Source organism: Lissotriton vulgaris, chromosome 5 (genome assembly GCF_964263255.1).
Source record: "Lissotriton vulgaris chromosome 5, aLisVul1.2, whole genome shotgun sequence".
NCBI classification, from domain to species: domain Eukaryota; kingdom Metazoa; phylum Chordata; class Amphibia; order Caudata; family Salamandridae; genus Lissotriton; species Lissotriton vulgaris.
Window position 1 is genome coordinate 299,927,498 of NC_141693.1, and position 16,104 is coordinate 299,943,601.

Sequence of the window (16,104 nt, forward strand, 5' to 3'; positions counted from 1 at the left end):
TCCCAATCATGTAGCATAGGGTCATCTCTTCGAACAAAAGGGACTGCCCATTGAGCTGCATCATCCGCTAGGTAGGAAATGAGAAACGCTACTCTGGCCTGATTAGTAGAGAAGAGCTTACGTTTACAATTGAAATGTAATAGGTTCTTGGTTAGGAAACCGTGAACCTTGTGTATGTCTCCCGTGAATTTCTCTGGTGGTGCAAGAGGCATTGGTGTAGGGATTTCTACCACCATAGAACTGGGCTGGGGCTGTGTTGGGTTACCAAAGTCAAAAGGATTTCGCTGCTTCCTATCTACTCTTGCCTGTAAAGCCACGATTTCAACCTTTACTTTTGAGGTCATTACACCCTTCAGTCAAACTATTTTAATAATGTGATTTTTTTTATGCAAATCAATTAGATGATAGGGTAAATTATCTGAGTACCTATAGATAGTTTAATAATTATGTATGTATGTATTGAATGTATCCTCTACTGAGCATGTTTTGATGTTAGTGTGTGAGTTATTGTATGTGTTCATTGATGCAAGCCGAACTATTACAAATTGAATTTATTTCCCATTCGCAGATTAGTTAAACACCAAATGTGCTCACATGGTCTTTGTTAATGTCGGTAACCCCATACAAAGGATTTTCATGCTGTAAAATCTCTTCTCGGTATACGCATTTGCATTCACCAGCGAGAATTTGCATGTCACTTCTCTTATACTCGACAACTGAGGATTATCCTGTGTTTTCTCGCCAGCTGCCACCCCGTCTCAGTCCAGTGGAGCTGACCAATTCTCCCTGTGTATAGTTGTGGTGTTGCTACAAGACACCTATAATGTAAATGTGTTCAATGTCACTCAGCAGCCCGTAAGGAGATTATAACATGCCATGAACGCCTCTATCAACCAATGAGGTAGTGCTAAAATTGCTGGAGATTGCATATGTCCCTTTTCAAGCCCTTTCTCCCAGGCACTTACCACAAGGTTTTCCCTGGTAGTGATTGTTCTAGTTAGCCAGTTTGCTACCAATATTCCAATTTGCAAATCTGGACAATTATTTTCCATTTATTTACGCATAGCACACTAATGCCACCTGCATTGGGTTATTAGCACTCACAATCTGCACTTATTTGCAAATGACCCCTTAATAAAGATACATTCGGAAGACAAAATAATACATTTCCATAAGACAACACGTGTTCAAAAGGGTAATGCAACAGTTCCTACCCAGAATGGTACTCTAGAAAGGTTTTCAAGGCATACTCATTCACACTTTTTTATTGTCTTTGTCTGTAAGAAAGCGCAACTCACTGGTTGCGAAATACTAATTGAGTACATGTTGACAGCTAACCCGAAAAGCAAGTTTACCCACTACTTCCATTGTCTTTTTTGTTTTGTCACTGTTATTTTCTTGCTTTCTGTTATATATATTTAGTTATCCATCTAATTTTGTCCCTCTCACGGAGCATAGTCTGTTTACCATCTCTTGGCTTGGCTCATGTTATCCTTCTACAAGTGTCCGCTTTTCCAAAGCACTTTTTTCCCCCTAAAAGCTACGCATAAGTCAAGAGTGCATGTGTTTTTCAAGGTCTCTGTGTTTTCTCACTTTTCCCAGAACATTCCTTTTCATAGCATTATAAAAGTTCTACTTTCAACACCGTTTTCCTTCGAGCCGCCCTTGGTGTGTTTATCGTTTTATTCAGATTCACTCTGCCAGTTGGTCTCCTGCGCATTATCACTTTTAAGCTATTTAATCGAAGGCCTTTCTTATACTTCTACGTGCACATTTCATTCCCTACTGTTAAAACTCTGTCATAATTTTAAAAACGCAAGCAGCCCTTTTATTAAGAATTTCATGATAGTGCATGTGTTTTTTTTCCATTTAGTGCATTTGTTTGTTTCTTTCAGCACAATTCTTTGATAACTGAAATATTTTCTTTTCCATAACTTTATCATTCGAGGCACTCTTGCATACGCTTTCATTTTTATGCAACTACGCCTTCAAGTTGCTATCCTGTGCTCTTTAGCTCCAGTTTGCGCTCCGTCTTGCAGGGGTGGCTTCTCTGTTAGAAGGGAGGAGCGTCGTCCCACTTATATGGTCAGGACTACCGACGATCCCCCTCCCCTGCCTTGTGTTTCCCCCACCGTTATTAAAATTGGACATGAGAAGATTTCTTTGGAAGGCGGAGTGTCATACGACCCCCCGGCCGTATTTGTTAAAACATAAAAGCAAATAACATAGATGGCATACAAAGTGCACTCTCCCCCCAATGCATGCATTAAAAAGGGGCCCTTCAACAATTAAACTCAGGAGTCTTGCTTTGATTTTCTGCAGTGTGCATGTTTATTAAAACAAGTTCACAGGTCAATTACTTCATTGACCTCCAGTTCTTTATTTAAAGTCCAAATTATTTTTACACCACAGTATTAAGAAACTCACACTTATATACATATACACTCTTTTACCGCCCATTCTCCAATGGGCATTTGGTTTAACTTCGGGTTGCGCCAGCAGGCCACAACCAAGATAGCCTGCTCTCTTTAAGTTAACCCCCTTCCGGTCAACAGAGCCGCAGGTGAATAATGTGCCACCACTTGTGGCAACCAGCGGCTTCCGGGGTAGGGCTGGAGAAGCCGAGGCCACCAGCAGGTCAGCCCCAACTCTCCCGCCAGCCCGGAGTCCATGATGATTTAGAAAAACCTGTTCCGAGGTAAAACTGTCACTGGACAAGAAGTTCCCGTGGTATTCTTGTCCGGAACCCCGCTAAAGCCTTGCCTGAAGTCCTAAAATTTTAGGGATGGGTGGGTGGGTGCCTTCTTCCCGAGACGTCCGACTCCTGGGCGGTCAGTGGACGAAGAGGGGGTCCCTAAGATGGACGCAGGCTTTTAAGCCTCGCGCCCTTCGACTACTTCCGGGGCGTTAATAAGCCCCGCTTCCATTGGTCTTTTGCCTACATTCACTTCCGGGTCAGATGACCCGGAAGTGATTCACTGCCGGGGTCGGCCCTTTGGCTGCCACTAACGACGCCACTCCCCTAAGGGGGGTGGCGCCTTGTATAGATGGCATACAAAGTGTACTCTCCCCCCAATGCATGCATTAAAAAGGGGCCCTTCAACAATTAAACTCAGGAGTCTTGCTTTGATTTTCTGCAGTGTGCATGTTTATTAAAACAAGTTCACAGGTCAATTACTTCATTGACCTCCAGTTCTTTATTTAAAGTCCAAATTATTTTTACACCACAGTATTAAGAAACTCACACTTATATACATATACACTCTTTTACCGCCCATTCTCCAATGGACATTTGGTTTAACTTCGGGTTGCGCCAGCAGGCCACAACCAAGATAGCCTGCTCTCTTTAAGTTAACCCCCTTCCGGTCAACAGAGCCGCAGGTGAATAATGTGCCACCACTTGTGGCAACCAGCGGCTTCCGGGGTAGGGCTGGAGAAGCCGAGGCCACCAGCAGGTCAGCCCCAACTCTCCCGCCAGCCCGGAGTCCATGATGATTTAGAAAAACCTGTTCAGAGGTAAAACTGTCACTGGACAAGTATTTCCCGTGGTATTCTTGTCCGGAACCCCGCCACAGGGCGAGGCGCTTACTGGCGGACTCGACCTCCCCCCCTGCACTCGAGAGCTTCGGAGATGGCTCCTAAGACTGTTTGTATAAATATCTCAGTGCCCGCCTCTGAAAGGTGCACTCCATCCTTCGCATATAGTTCTGGCCTGGACGTTTGTATTAACTTGTGACGAATAGTTCTAATGCTGGATTTCTGTAGGATTTCTGCCACTGACTGATTTAACTTTTTTATCGATTTATTCACTGCTTTCGTGGGTGCACCCCGCGACCATACTTGCCTCGGGATGACTTCAGACCATATTAATACAGCCTTAGGCAAAATATTTTTGACAGCTGCTAGAGTAGTAAACAAGAACTCCTTCACTCCTCTCCTTCCGGCCGGAATCATATCATTGCCTCCACAGTGCAACACGAATACATCTGGATAAGGCATGCCTCTGGCCAAAGCCGCCTTTAAATCGTTCGGGACGTCAGCTAGGAGCTGCCCGCCTATCCCCACCCAATGATGATCCCATCCTTGCGCCATGTGCACCCTTTTTCCGAGTGTCTCTTTGAAGATCACCCCCGCCCTGCGAATGAAGGAGTGGCCACACCAACATATTTGGATTCTCTACGGGGAAGTACCTATAGTAAATATTAAGAGACACGGTAAGAACGGACCTAGGCAGAAAGGCGGGAAAAGTAATGATAAAGACTGTTAAACTAATTGCGGACGTACATAACGCTCATAGCATGTTGATTTCCAACGACCTAATCTCTTAATCGCCTGTTCGGGCAGCCCCAGGCCAGCAGCTGTGGTTGCTGCACCGATACGAAAAGAATGGGATGTAAAGTCGGTCGGGTCAACACCGATCTTTGCCAAGGTCATTTTGACTACCCTAGTAAACTGGAACCTGGTGAGAGGTAGACCATTCATGTGAACCAGTACTCTATCATCAGCCCCTTGAGGCCTGGCTTGCATGAACCCTCTCATCAAGCTAACCGGGCAGTAAGACTCCCCCTCTACTCTACCCAATTGTAACCAAGCCCCTTTACCTAAAGGGTCCGTTTTCGACCTTCGAACTCTAATACAACGTATTTCCTATCCTAAACTAAAACTTTGAATCATAATCACATATTATTACTTTCTGCATATTCTATTTGGGCCTAAGGCATGGTCGCTAACCGGTGTCAGATCCTTATCAAACAGCCATGCCCTCACGTATGAGTGCGCATGCTCAGAGGGCCCGTTTACCGAGAGGGTTCCCCCCTCCCCCCCCCCCCCCCCGGTTACCCTGTACGCTCAATGAACTCCATTATATTAAAAAAGGGGGGCCTTTGGACTCTGCGCCATTTAGTGACGTCATAGTGCACGTGCGGGGTGGCCAACCAGCCTAAGGAAAGCGTGACTCCCCCCTCCCCCGCACCCAGCTATCCAACCGGATGTACCGCCCCTGGAATTCCTGGAGAGACCCCTTGTCCCTCCCCCTGGGTGACCCCATTCAAGAATTGCGCCGCCCCCTAAGGACCTTAAATTGACTGCTCACCAATCATGACCTTACCGCCTGACCAAGAATATCAATAAATACGACGATTGCTGACCTGTAAAACGGGAAAAAATTCCTAAGGATAAAATTCACACAAGACCCAAGGTACTTTGGAACCGATAACCAAAATCATACAAACATCATTATCGCACACAAATGACTAACTGCTTCCAGGGATGGTGGGTGGGGAAAAAGATTGTAGCCTCCTAGAAGGCTGGGATGCAAAGGGCAGACCTGAGGGGCGCGGGAACAAGAGAATGCCTCCCGCGCTCCTCAGCCTTATAAGCCCTACAGCAGTCAGACCAGTTCCAACTGGCCTGACCCTGGCTCCCCCCTTTGACCCGGAAGCGATCCAATCGTTTCCGTGTCAACTGAGGGGGCTCTACCAATCGATGGTGAGGCACGCCTACCACGTCATAGTGACGTGGCGGGGGCCCGCCCCACCATGGACCAACGACACGCGCGGGGAGGGGGCCAATGCGGCCCCCGCCTTTCTCAATTACCCCCAGAGATGAAAAATAAAATAATTCATTACCATTTTATCGGATACCCCCTGACCCAAACAGAGTGTCAGGACAGCGCAGGGCCTCCTGAGTGACATCAGCAGGGAGAGTAGTGAATGCACTTTTTAAAGAGTGCATGCCGTTTTGACCAGCCGTCCTGCGACGGCCAGCTACACTTGCGCACTTTAAATAGCTCACAGCTGGGTTAGAGCAAGTGCAGGCCTCCAGAGAGTTGTGGAGCGCCGAATGAGACCACTCTTTCCAATCAAGGCACTTCTCTCATGCTGCATGACAGCAGCGCCAGGATTGGTCAAGCGACTTTCCTGTTGGCAGGCTACAGTCGGAGAAAGAAGATGTTGGGTGCAGAGGACGTCATGTTCATCTTCACGTAAGTTTTTTCTTTTTTTTTGTTCTTTTTTTTTGGGGTGTAAGATTTTTATTGATAATTGCCATCAAAATAACATTAGAACACCTAGTCATTCATATACTGTACAGGATAATGCAATGGTTCGTACTGTCACACAGCTATTCAGCCGACAACCCTCTGGTCCGGCAGCAACTGTTCGGAATGATGTGGAATGCAATCAGGATACAGTAAATGAAGAAATAAAATCTTACTTTTTCTTTTCCATTTTTTTTGTTTTTGTATAGAAATTGAACAGAACAAAACTCGATGGCTCATCTGTGATATATAGTCACAAAGTGGAAAACAATGTCAGTGGAGTGTGCCGATTCCAATTTCCCAGGGAGATACCCTTCTCCCCTCAAGCATCGAACAAAGCCTAAATCCCTATAGGAAAAATGAACACCCCCCGTCCACCCCCAGAATTCCCCCCCGATTCAATCGACCAGTTCTTCCTCATCCTCCGAGTCGTCGTCTTCATCCTCCGGCAGCGGTTCACAAATGTCTCCCCTGTACCTATTCCATGCCTCCCACACCTTGTTCCATTTTTTTGGATTAGCTCTCATTTTATACACAGTTCGTTCAGTTAACATTAATTTGTCCATAGTCCTGCACCATAATGCTAATGTAGGCACCTCCGAAATCCCCCATCTCTGCGCCGTGTCGCGCTTGGCTACCATTGTTCCGATAGTAACCCACTGCTTTTGTCTAAGATTAAGGTCAGTTCCCTCCCAAATATTCAGTAGGCATAGGCGTGGCTCCGGTGTTAGGGAAGTATCAAGGGCCTGGGAGATCGTTCTCATGACCTGTTGCCAGTACCTCCTTATGGACGGGCAATCCCACAGTGTATGCAGTAATGTTCCTTCCTCCCCACATCCCCTGAGACAGTATGGGGTTTCAGCCCTACGCAGTTTATGAAGAGTAGTCCTTGTGTAATACACTCTATGTAGTATTTTTAGTTGTATGAGCCTAAATCGGGCCGAAACCCCCGCCTCCCTTGGTGACGCCATAGCAGCATTCCAATCAGTCTCGTCCATAGCTCCCAATTCAGTCTCCCATTTCTCTCGCAAACACTGTAAGGGGTCCTGGAGGTTGTTCAACAGCTTGCGGTATGTGAGTGATGTGGCACGTGTTTGCATAAAGTCTGTAAGAAGACGGTCCTCTAGGGGTGACGATTCTGGGACGGTGGACCCTGGTTATAGTACTGCCAGCAAAGCGTGCCTTATCTGGATGTACCTATAGGTTTCAGTGGGGCCCAGTGCGTATTGTTGTTGCAGTTGCGAAAAAGAAAGTACCCCTGTGGACGTCCAAAGATCTCCCACCGTTGAAATGCCGATATTGTCCCATTGGGTAAACCCCTTGCTGGACCTGAGGCAGCCCAACTTTTTAGTGTCCCAAAGTGAAGTCAGCTTTGTAATGACCCCCTTCCACTTTAATCGTGTGAGCGCCCTGTACCATAAAGTAACTGTGTGCTTGGTTGGGCCAATCAGCCCCTTAAGGAGACTCGGGTTATACAACGGGGCCAACAAACTATGCGTTCCCAGTTGGGCCCTATCTGCCAAATATGCCGGGTCATCGTGTGGTGTGTGGATCCATTGATTAATCACTTTAAGTTGGGATGCCCAATAATAAAGTTGTATATTCGGTAATGCTATTCCCCCATCATACCATCCGCGGTTACGTTTATTGTGGGCAATTCTCGGTGGCTGTTGACCCCACAACAGGGTAGTCACTACTGCGGTGACTTTACGAAAGTAGGAGGGCAGGATCAGCCCCAGCAGCGTAAGAGGCAGGGCTGTCCAGTGTCGGACATCTGCTTTCAGACGAAGGAGTGGGGGCGCCAGGTTCCGATCGTAGAACACGCTCGGGTCACCGGAGACATGTATGCCCAAGTAGGACACTGTTCAGGAAGGGTTGGTACAGGGCCTTTTAGGACGTAAAGGACCGACTTTGTCCAGTTTATTGTATATCCGGAGGTCGATCCATGTTTATCACAAAGTGCTAACAATATCGGGACACTCGACTCAGGGTCAGATAAGTAGACCAACATATCGTCAGCATACAGGGATACTCTGTCCTCCCAGGCATCCCCCCACTTAATGCCTTTCAGCAGCGGTGTGTTCCTAATAACAATAGCGAGCGGTTCCAGGACCAGCGCGAATAATAGGGGGGACAAGGGGCAACCCTGACGTGTCCCACGTGCCAGAGGGATCGCTCGAGAGATGTGGCCATTGGCCGCCACATGGGCAACCGGGTCCGTGTAGAGGAGTCTAATCCATGATAAAAATTTAGGTCCAAAGCCCATCCGGGACAGAACTGCAAACAGGTATTGCCACTCTACCATATCGAAAGCCCTTCTAGCGTCCAACGACAAAATGGCCGCCGGTCCCTTCAGCAAATGTGCTCGAGCCAATGCTCCATGCACCCTGCGGAGATTTAACGCAGTGCTCCTATGTGGCATGAAGCCTGACTGGTCCGGGTGGATCAGATGCGGTAGGTGTGGGGTCAGTCTAATCGCAATCAGTTTCGCCAAAATCTTCGCCTCTGCATTGAGGAGCGAGATTGGGCGATACGATGTACAATCCGCGGGAGGCTTGCCCGGTTTCGGGATGGCCACTATAGTCGCTAAACGCTGGTCCAAAGGCAGTGTCCCGGTTTCTCGGCAGTCCTCGAACATAGCCAACAACGGTAGGCCCAAGGTATCTGTCATTGCTTGAAACCATTTGATCGGTATCCCGTTAGGGCCCAACGCTTTACCCGTATGCAGTGCGCCTATCGCCACACGGAGCTCCTCCACCGTGAGGTCCGCTTCCAGTTCAGACACTGCCTCTGACGACAACGTCCCTACTTCTACCTCTTGGAGTGCTACCTCTGCCGCTTCGGCCGTGACTACCACCCTCGGGGTATAGACTGCCTGAAAGTGGTCCGCTAAGAGGTCAACTATTTTGGAGGGGCGTGTGTGGCACGTCCCTTCCGGGTCCTGCAGTTGTAAAATGTGCCTACTGCCGTCCTTTTTTCTGTCCAGCCAGGCCAATAATTTGTTGGCTTTATCGCCTATATCGTAAACCCTATGCGTTGTTGCCTCTATATTCTCTAACGTCCGTCGTTTAAGAAGGTCGTCATGCTGCTGTTGGCAGAGGTGTAGTGTGTGTCGAGTGTCCTCCGACGGTACTGCCATATGGGCCGCATTTGCCTGCTCCAACTTCAGTTCCAACTCTAGTAGTTCCTGTTTCTGCTTGCGTTTATGGTCGGTAATGGTCGCGATCGCCTGGCCTCGCAACACCGTCTTGTATGCTTCCCACAGTGTCGTCGGGGAAGACACCGTGCTGGCGTTTTCTTGGAAATAATGCTTAGTAGTAGTTTTCAGGGCTTTTCGGACCGGAGGGAGTTTGAGATAGCCAGGGTAGATGGGATAGATTCGCTTGCGTGCTGTTACTGTGCAGGACAAAGTGACGGTCAGGGGGGAATGATCCGATATACCCCGGGGCTTAATCTGCACGTCGCTAATCGTGAGTCTACCACCCCCCAATGTAAGGAAGTAGTCAATATGGGATAGGCAGTCGTGTGTGGCTGAGTAGTAAGAGTAATGCCGGTCTGTGGGGTGGAGCTGCCGCCATATATCGACCAGTCCCTGTGCCTGCAAAAAGTCCCCGAATTTTGTTTGGCCTGTGGTGAGTGTGCGAACCGGGAATCTATCTTGTTCAGTATTGGCCAGCGCATTGAAGTCTCCGCCCACCATCAGGTCCCCATCCGGGAGGTCTAGAAGAAATTTTCCCAGGTCCGGAAGTGCCAATGAATGTAGCGCTGGCGGGATGTAGACAGACACCACATTAATGGGCACACCTTCCCACTGCCCACACACTGCCGCAAAGCGGCCATGTTCGTCCGTTTTGGTAGACTGTTGTATGAATCGAGATGTCTTTTTCACCCAAATACCCGTCCCCCGGGACCCTGAGGTGAAATCCGAGTGTGCAACCATGTGATATCCCCGTCTATCTAAAGCTCTGGTAGCTGCACCCACTAAGTGTGTTTCCTGAAGCAGGGCGATGTCGCAATTCAACCTCCTGATACACTGGAGAACCAGCCCTCTTTTCACTTTGTCCCCCAATCCCCGGACATTCCATGACATTATTTGTAGCGGCGGCACAGGCCCCATCTCTGGATCAGTTGTTATGTTATTTGGTCGTGGTTGGTCCGCCATCGTGTGGACGTGTATGTAAATTGGGATTCCATGGGATAGGACAGAACTGTGGTCGATGGGGGTCTCCCCCCCCATGTGTAACTAATCGCATGTTGGAGTCTTTGTAGTGCTAGAAGATCAGTAGTGGTACACCCGGTGTATGAAATGTGGCACCGTGCGACTATAAGAAACATCCAGATGATCAATAGAGCCAAACAATACAAACTAACGAACCGTTGAAACCCCCCCCCCGTTCCCCGAACTCCCACCCACCCTGCTTCCCTGCTGCACGGACTCAAAACTGCCCGCCACCCCAATTTAGCAGAGTGCTTAGACCCACCCCAAGAAAAACACACAGTTACTTGCTCGTTGGGGGTGAGGAGTACTCCGGAATTAGCGACCCCTCATACCCTCTGCAGAGGCCCTCAGCCCAGTGTCCATGGCGGTTCCGGCCACAGTCCCAAACAAGAATGTCTCATACTTGTCAAGTGTTCATATGTCTACCTCCTGGGTTGCATCGACAATGTCTCTCACTGGCGAGCTTCTGCCACTGTTCATATTAGCGTCTTCAGCGTCGTTCCGGTCGTTCGAATGTTGGCCATTTTTAGTCCGTCCAGGGCGGCGAGATTGGGAGGCAGGACGCCAGCCGTCCAGCCAGTCTCGTGCATTCTCTGGGTTGTCGAAAAACCAGGTCCTGTTCTCCGCCACCACCCGGAGCTTGGCCGGAAAGATCATAGAATACTGCAGTTCCCGTCTCCTGAGTTCCTTTTTAACGTCCAGGAAGGTTTTCCGCCGCCTGGCCACCTCCGCCGTGTAGTCCGGGAAGAACGCCACTGTAGAATTCAGAATTTTCACAGGTGGTGTGACCCGTGCCGCTTGAAGGATGACGTCCCGGTCGCGGAAATTAAACAGTCTCGCTAGGATCGGTCTGGGTGAAGCCCCTGGTTTAGGTTGACCACCCGGGACTCTGTGCGCCCTTTCGATTGAAAAGAAGGCCGATAGTCCTTTAGGTTGAAGGTGTGTTTTAATGAGGTCTTCCACGTACAGATCCATCGCTCTCGTGCCTTCCGACTCCGGAACACCAAGAATACGTACATTATTTCGTCTGGAGCGTCCTTCTTGGTCGTCCAGTTTGTCTTTTAGGATTTTGTTCTCCGCCATTACCGCCTCCATGGCCGTCTGTAGTTCCGACACATCCTCAACCAGCGATTTCGTGACCAATTCTAATGAACCCACTTTCTCTGCCATTTTGTGAAGATCCGCTCGGATGAGGGTTATTTCGGTCGAAATGGAACCCACCGTCGTCTGGACCTGCGTGAGAGCCTTCATAACATCATCCAGCGTCGCCTTCTTTGTCCCCACAGGTTCACCTGTTTTTGTGGAGGAGTGCCGTCCATCCGCTGGAGGGGAAACGGTTTTGTCGTTAGTGTAGCGTTCGATACGCGTCTGTGTCGTACCACCTTTAGCACCTTTCCCAGCCATAGTGCGGTCGTGGGAAGTATACAGTTCCTCGGAGCGAGGGAGCACAAGGATCAGTCGCCGCTACAACGCGGCCCACAGTCCGATCCAAAGAGAAGCTCCTGTAGCAATGGGGGTCTACGCCCCGACGGTCTTAACGGAGCAGATGGTCTGCGCCTTACCGGCTGAGTACTTTTTCCCTGCTGGTCCAAGGAATCCTCGGGCACCTCCTTCTACGAACCACTGTCGATTATGGCATACGTTCCGTCCCAAGATAGAGACCTTGCTCGCTGGTCGTGTCGCGGGGTGTTTCTCCAGTCCCGATCACTTCCGGTCTGGGGCAGCCGAACAGACCGCACTTCCGGTCGGCTTCACTCGCCACTGGATTCCCCGGAGTCAGGCCTGTGTGTCGATCGGTTCAGCACTCGACGATAACTCCGCCATCCGGCCTCCGATTTCCGTCCGGGTACCTGCTGCCAGTTCCGCCTGGTCTCGGGCGTTTGGTGCCTCCGTCTGAGGTAAGATTCAGCCACGGATTAATGTACGGATAGTTGGAGAGGCCGCTTCCCTGCCGGAGCTAGTCCTCTATGCTGCCGCCATGTTCGGCCGCTAGCCACGCCCCCAAGTTTTTTCTTTTTTTAATATTATTTTTGAGAGTTTGCCCGCCCCACCTCCCCGTAGATGTCAGCCACCCCTGCTCTCTAGTTTCTTCTCTTCCAACACCCCTAGACGTTGCTCTGTCTCTTCTTTCCTCCCTGGTCCACCAACCTTACATTCAGTGCTGCTTCTCTCATGCACCCTTTTGTTACTTCCTCCCGCCCTCCCTCGAGTTGCTTCCACTGCACTCTTGTTGCTTTCCCACACTCTCTAGTTCCCTTTTGCTTTCCACACCTACATTCTTCCACCCTGTTCTTTCCCCCTATATAATGCTAGTGTGTCACCTTATAGCCAATTAAAACCTCAAGGATTATACTCCCTGCAATGTGCCCAACCTACCCCACACCATTTCACTCCAATTTACCTCACTCCAATCTCCCACACTCCACTCCAATCTAACACACTCCACCCAAATCTACCCACTCCACTACAATCTAACCCACTCAACCCCACTCCAATCTACCCCAGCCCACTCCACCCCAATCTACCCTACTCCAATTTACTCCTCCCCAATCAACTCTACCCAATCTACCCCACTCCAATCTACTCCACTCCACTCTACCCCATTCTATTCCACTCTACCCTAATCTATCTCACCCATACTGTAATCTACACCATCCCACTCTACCCCACTCCAATATCCCCTACACCACTCCAATATACCTCATTCCAAACTACCCCACCTCAAGCTACATCACTCCACCCTAATCTACCCTATTCCAATCTACCCATCCCCAATTTACCCCACCCCAATCTACCCCTATTGACTCCACTTCAATCTACCCCACTCTACACCAACCTACAGCAATCTACCATGCCCCACTGCAATGTACCCCATTCCACTCTACAACGCTCCAATCTACTCCACTACAAACTACCCCACTCCAATCACCCTGCTTTCATCTACCCCACTCCAATCTACCCTACTCTAATCCACACAATCTACTCCACTCCACCCTTATCTACCCCACTACACTCCACCCCAATCTATCTAACACTACTCCAATCTACCCACCCCACTCCAATCTCCCTCACTTCAATCTACCCCACTGTAACCCAGCCTACCCCACTAAACTCTACCCCAATCCACTCCACTGCGATTCATTCTACTCCACTCCAATCTACCAACTCCATTACAATCTACCCCACTCCAATCTACTCCACTCCATTCCACTCTAATTTGCTCTACTCCACTCAATCTAACCCAATCAACCTCACCTTACTCCAATCTACCCCACTCTACCACATTCTACTGTTCGCCACTCAAATCTACCCCACTCTGTTCCAATGTGCCCAAGTCTACCACACCACACTTCTATTCACTCCAATCTACCCCAATCAACCACACTTCAATGTACTCTACTGTACCCACTTTAATCTACCTGACTCCACTCCAAACTACCCCACTCCAATCTATCCCACTCTAATGTACCCCCCTCCCTTCCAATTTAGCCTACTCCACTCTAAACTCTACTGCAAGCTTCCCCACTCCAATATTTCCCACTCCACCACAATCTGCCCCACTCCAATCTACAACAATCTACCCCTCTCTATGAGACTCTACCCCACTCCACTCCAATCTGCCACACTCCAATCCACCCCACTCCACTCCAATCTACCTCACTCCACTCTACCACACTCCACTCCACTTTACCCAAATCTACCCCACTCCAGTCTACCCTACTCCTCCAATCTACAACATTTCTCTCAAATCTACTCACTCCACTCCAATCTACCAACCCTACCCACCCTAACCACTCCAATCTACCCTACTCCAATCTACCCTACTCAATCTACCCCACTCCAATCTACCCCATCTACTCTATTCCAATCTTCTCCACTCCACTCCAATCTACACCACTCTACCCCATCCACCCCACACTACCCCACCCACTCCAATCTACCCTACCCAACTCTACTCCACCCAACTCTACCCAACCCCCCATCTACCCCACTCCACTTCAATCTACAGTACTCCACTCCAATCTACCACACTCAAAATTCGCCACTCCAATCACCCCACTCCAATCTACCCCACTCCAATCAATTCTACCCCACTCAAATACACACAATGTACCCCACATCAAACCAATCTACCCGACTCCAATCCAAACTACTGCACTCCAATCCAATCTACAGTACTCTAATCCACACAATCTACCCTACTCCACACCAATCCATCCCATTACCCTCCAATTTACCCCTACTCCATTCCACTCCATATCTATCTCACTCCACTCCAATCTCCACTCTAACAAATCAACCCCACCTCAATCTACCCCACCCCAGTCTACCCAATCTGCCACACTCCATTCCACTCTACCCAATCTATCACACTCCACTTCACTCCAGTCTGCCACTGTCAGACGTGTCCGTTGCTAATCCCCAGGATTGTATTGATGCTGTAAAGGGGCCCACCTCTAGATCATCCCAAGTCTGGCAATGATTGTTCGCAGACTGTTAAGGAGATCAAGCGGGGGAAAAAAGGTCCGGAGGGGAACTGCTGGGCTGCTGGAACTGGAGACCTGTAATTATACAAAGCACGGAATAAGTGGCACTGTACTTGCTATACTAGAGAATATTTAAAGAAGCTTCTCTACCCCTCTCCTATTCTTGTCTTCAGATAGTGTTCCTTAATACATTAAATCATGCATCAACAGTATGATTGTAGGTGTACATATGCGCTGTCACCTTAGTCTCTTAGAACACCAAGTTCCCCCAGAACATTGTTATTGCAGTGCAAAACTGAACCAAAAAACGAACAGCAGCCCAGCCAAAAGAACGTAGAAACCAAACTCAGCTATATCCAATAGCTAAAATAAGCGTATATCCGGTCTTCGTTAGTTAGACACAGAGCACAAAGCGTTCAATAACTCCAAAGACCAGATAAGTCAAAAGTTGATTCTACAGTTAGTACTGAGTAAACTTCCCAGAGTTTCCCAGCCGCTAGAACAGACACGAAACCCAAACAAAAAACCTGTAGTAAGGATCTCCTCGAAGTGGGCGCTTCCAAAGCCCCAGCAAGTAATCCACGGGCAGGACAAACACAAACACACCCGGAGAAGGCTCCCGGGTCTGGAGATGCAGGCGCTTCCGAAGCCCCAGCCAGCAATCCACGGGATGAACACACGAACTCTGAAAATGTTCCTGGGACCAAAGATGCAGGCGCTTCCGAAGCCCCAGCAAGTAATCCACGGGCAGGGAGTGAAATGAGCCTAACACTCCCCCAAGGAATCGAGAACAACAGGAACAACGCTACACCAACAAACAAAATAATCTGCAGCGCGTCTTCCTGATAGTTGCAATATATGCATTTCCTGGTGCATAACGTCATTCCGGCGCGACGCTCAAAGGATCATGGGATACGTAGTTTTTAGTCCCGTGATTCACTCCAAGAGCAGGCAGTGATTTACCAGCGGCCGGGAATCCTGACAGAACACCCCCCCTTTCGACACTCACTGACTGCCACCAGGCTTGCCAGGATGCAATCGGTGGACCTTCGGCACAAGTCGGGGAGCATGCACAGCCGTAACAGGCTCCCACGAGTCCTCCTCAGGCCCATACCCCTTCCAGGATATCAAATACTGCAGTTTGCCTCGAACTCTTCTAGCATCCAAAATACGCCTTACTTCGTATTCAATGTCTTGATGCACTCTCACAGGTAACTGGGGCTTGCTGCCAGGACCTTTTGCAGGCTTCAGAAGAGACACATGAAAAACCGGATGTATCCTGAAATGAGGTGGAAGATGCAATTTCACAGCCACAGGGTTTATATGCCTGATCACTTTATAAGGACCGATGAACCGAGGGT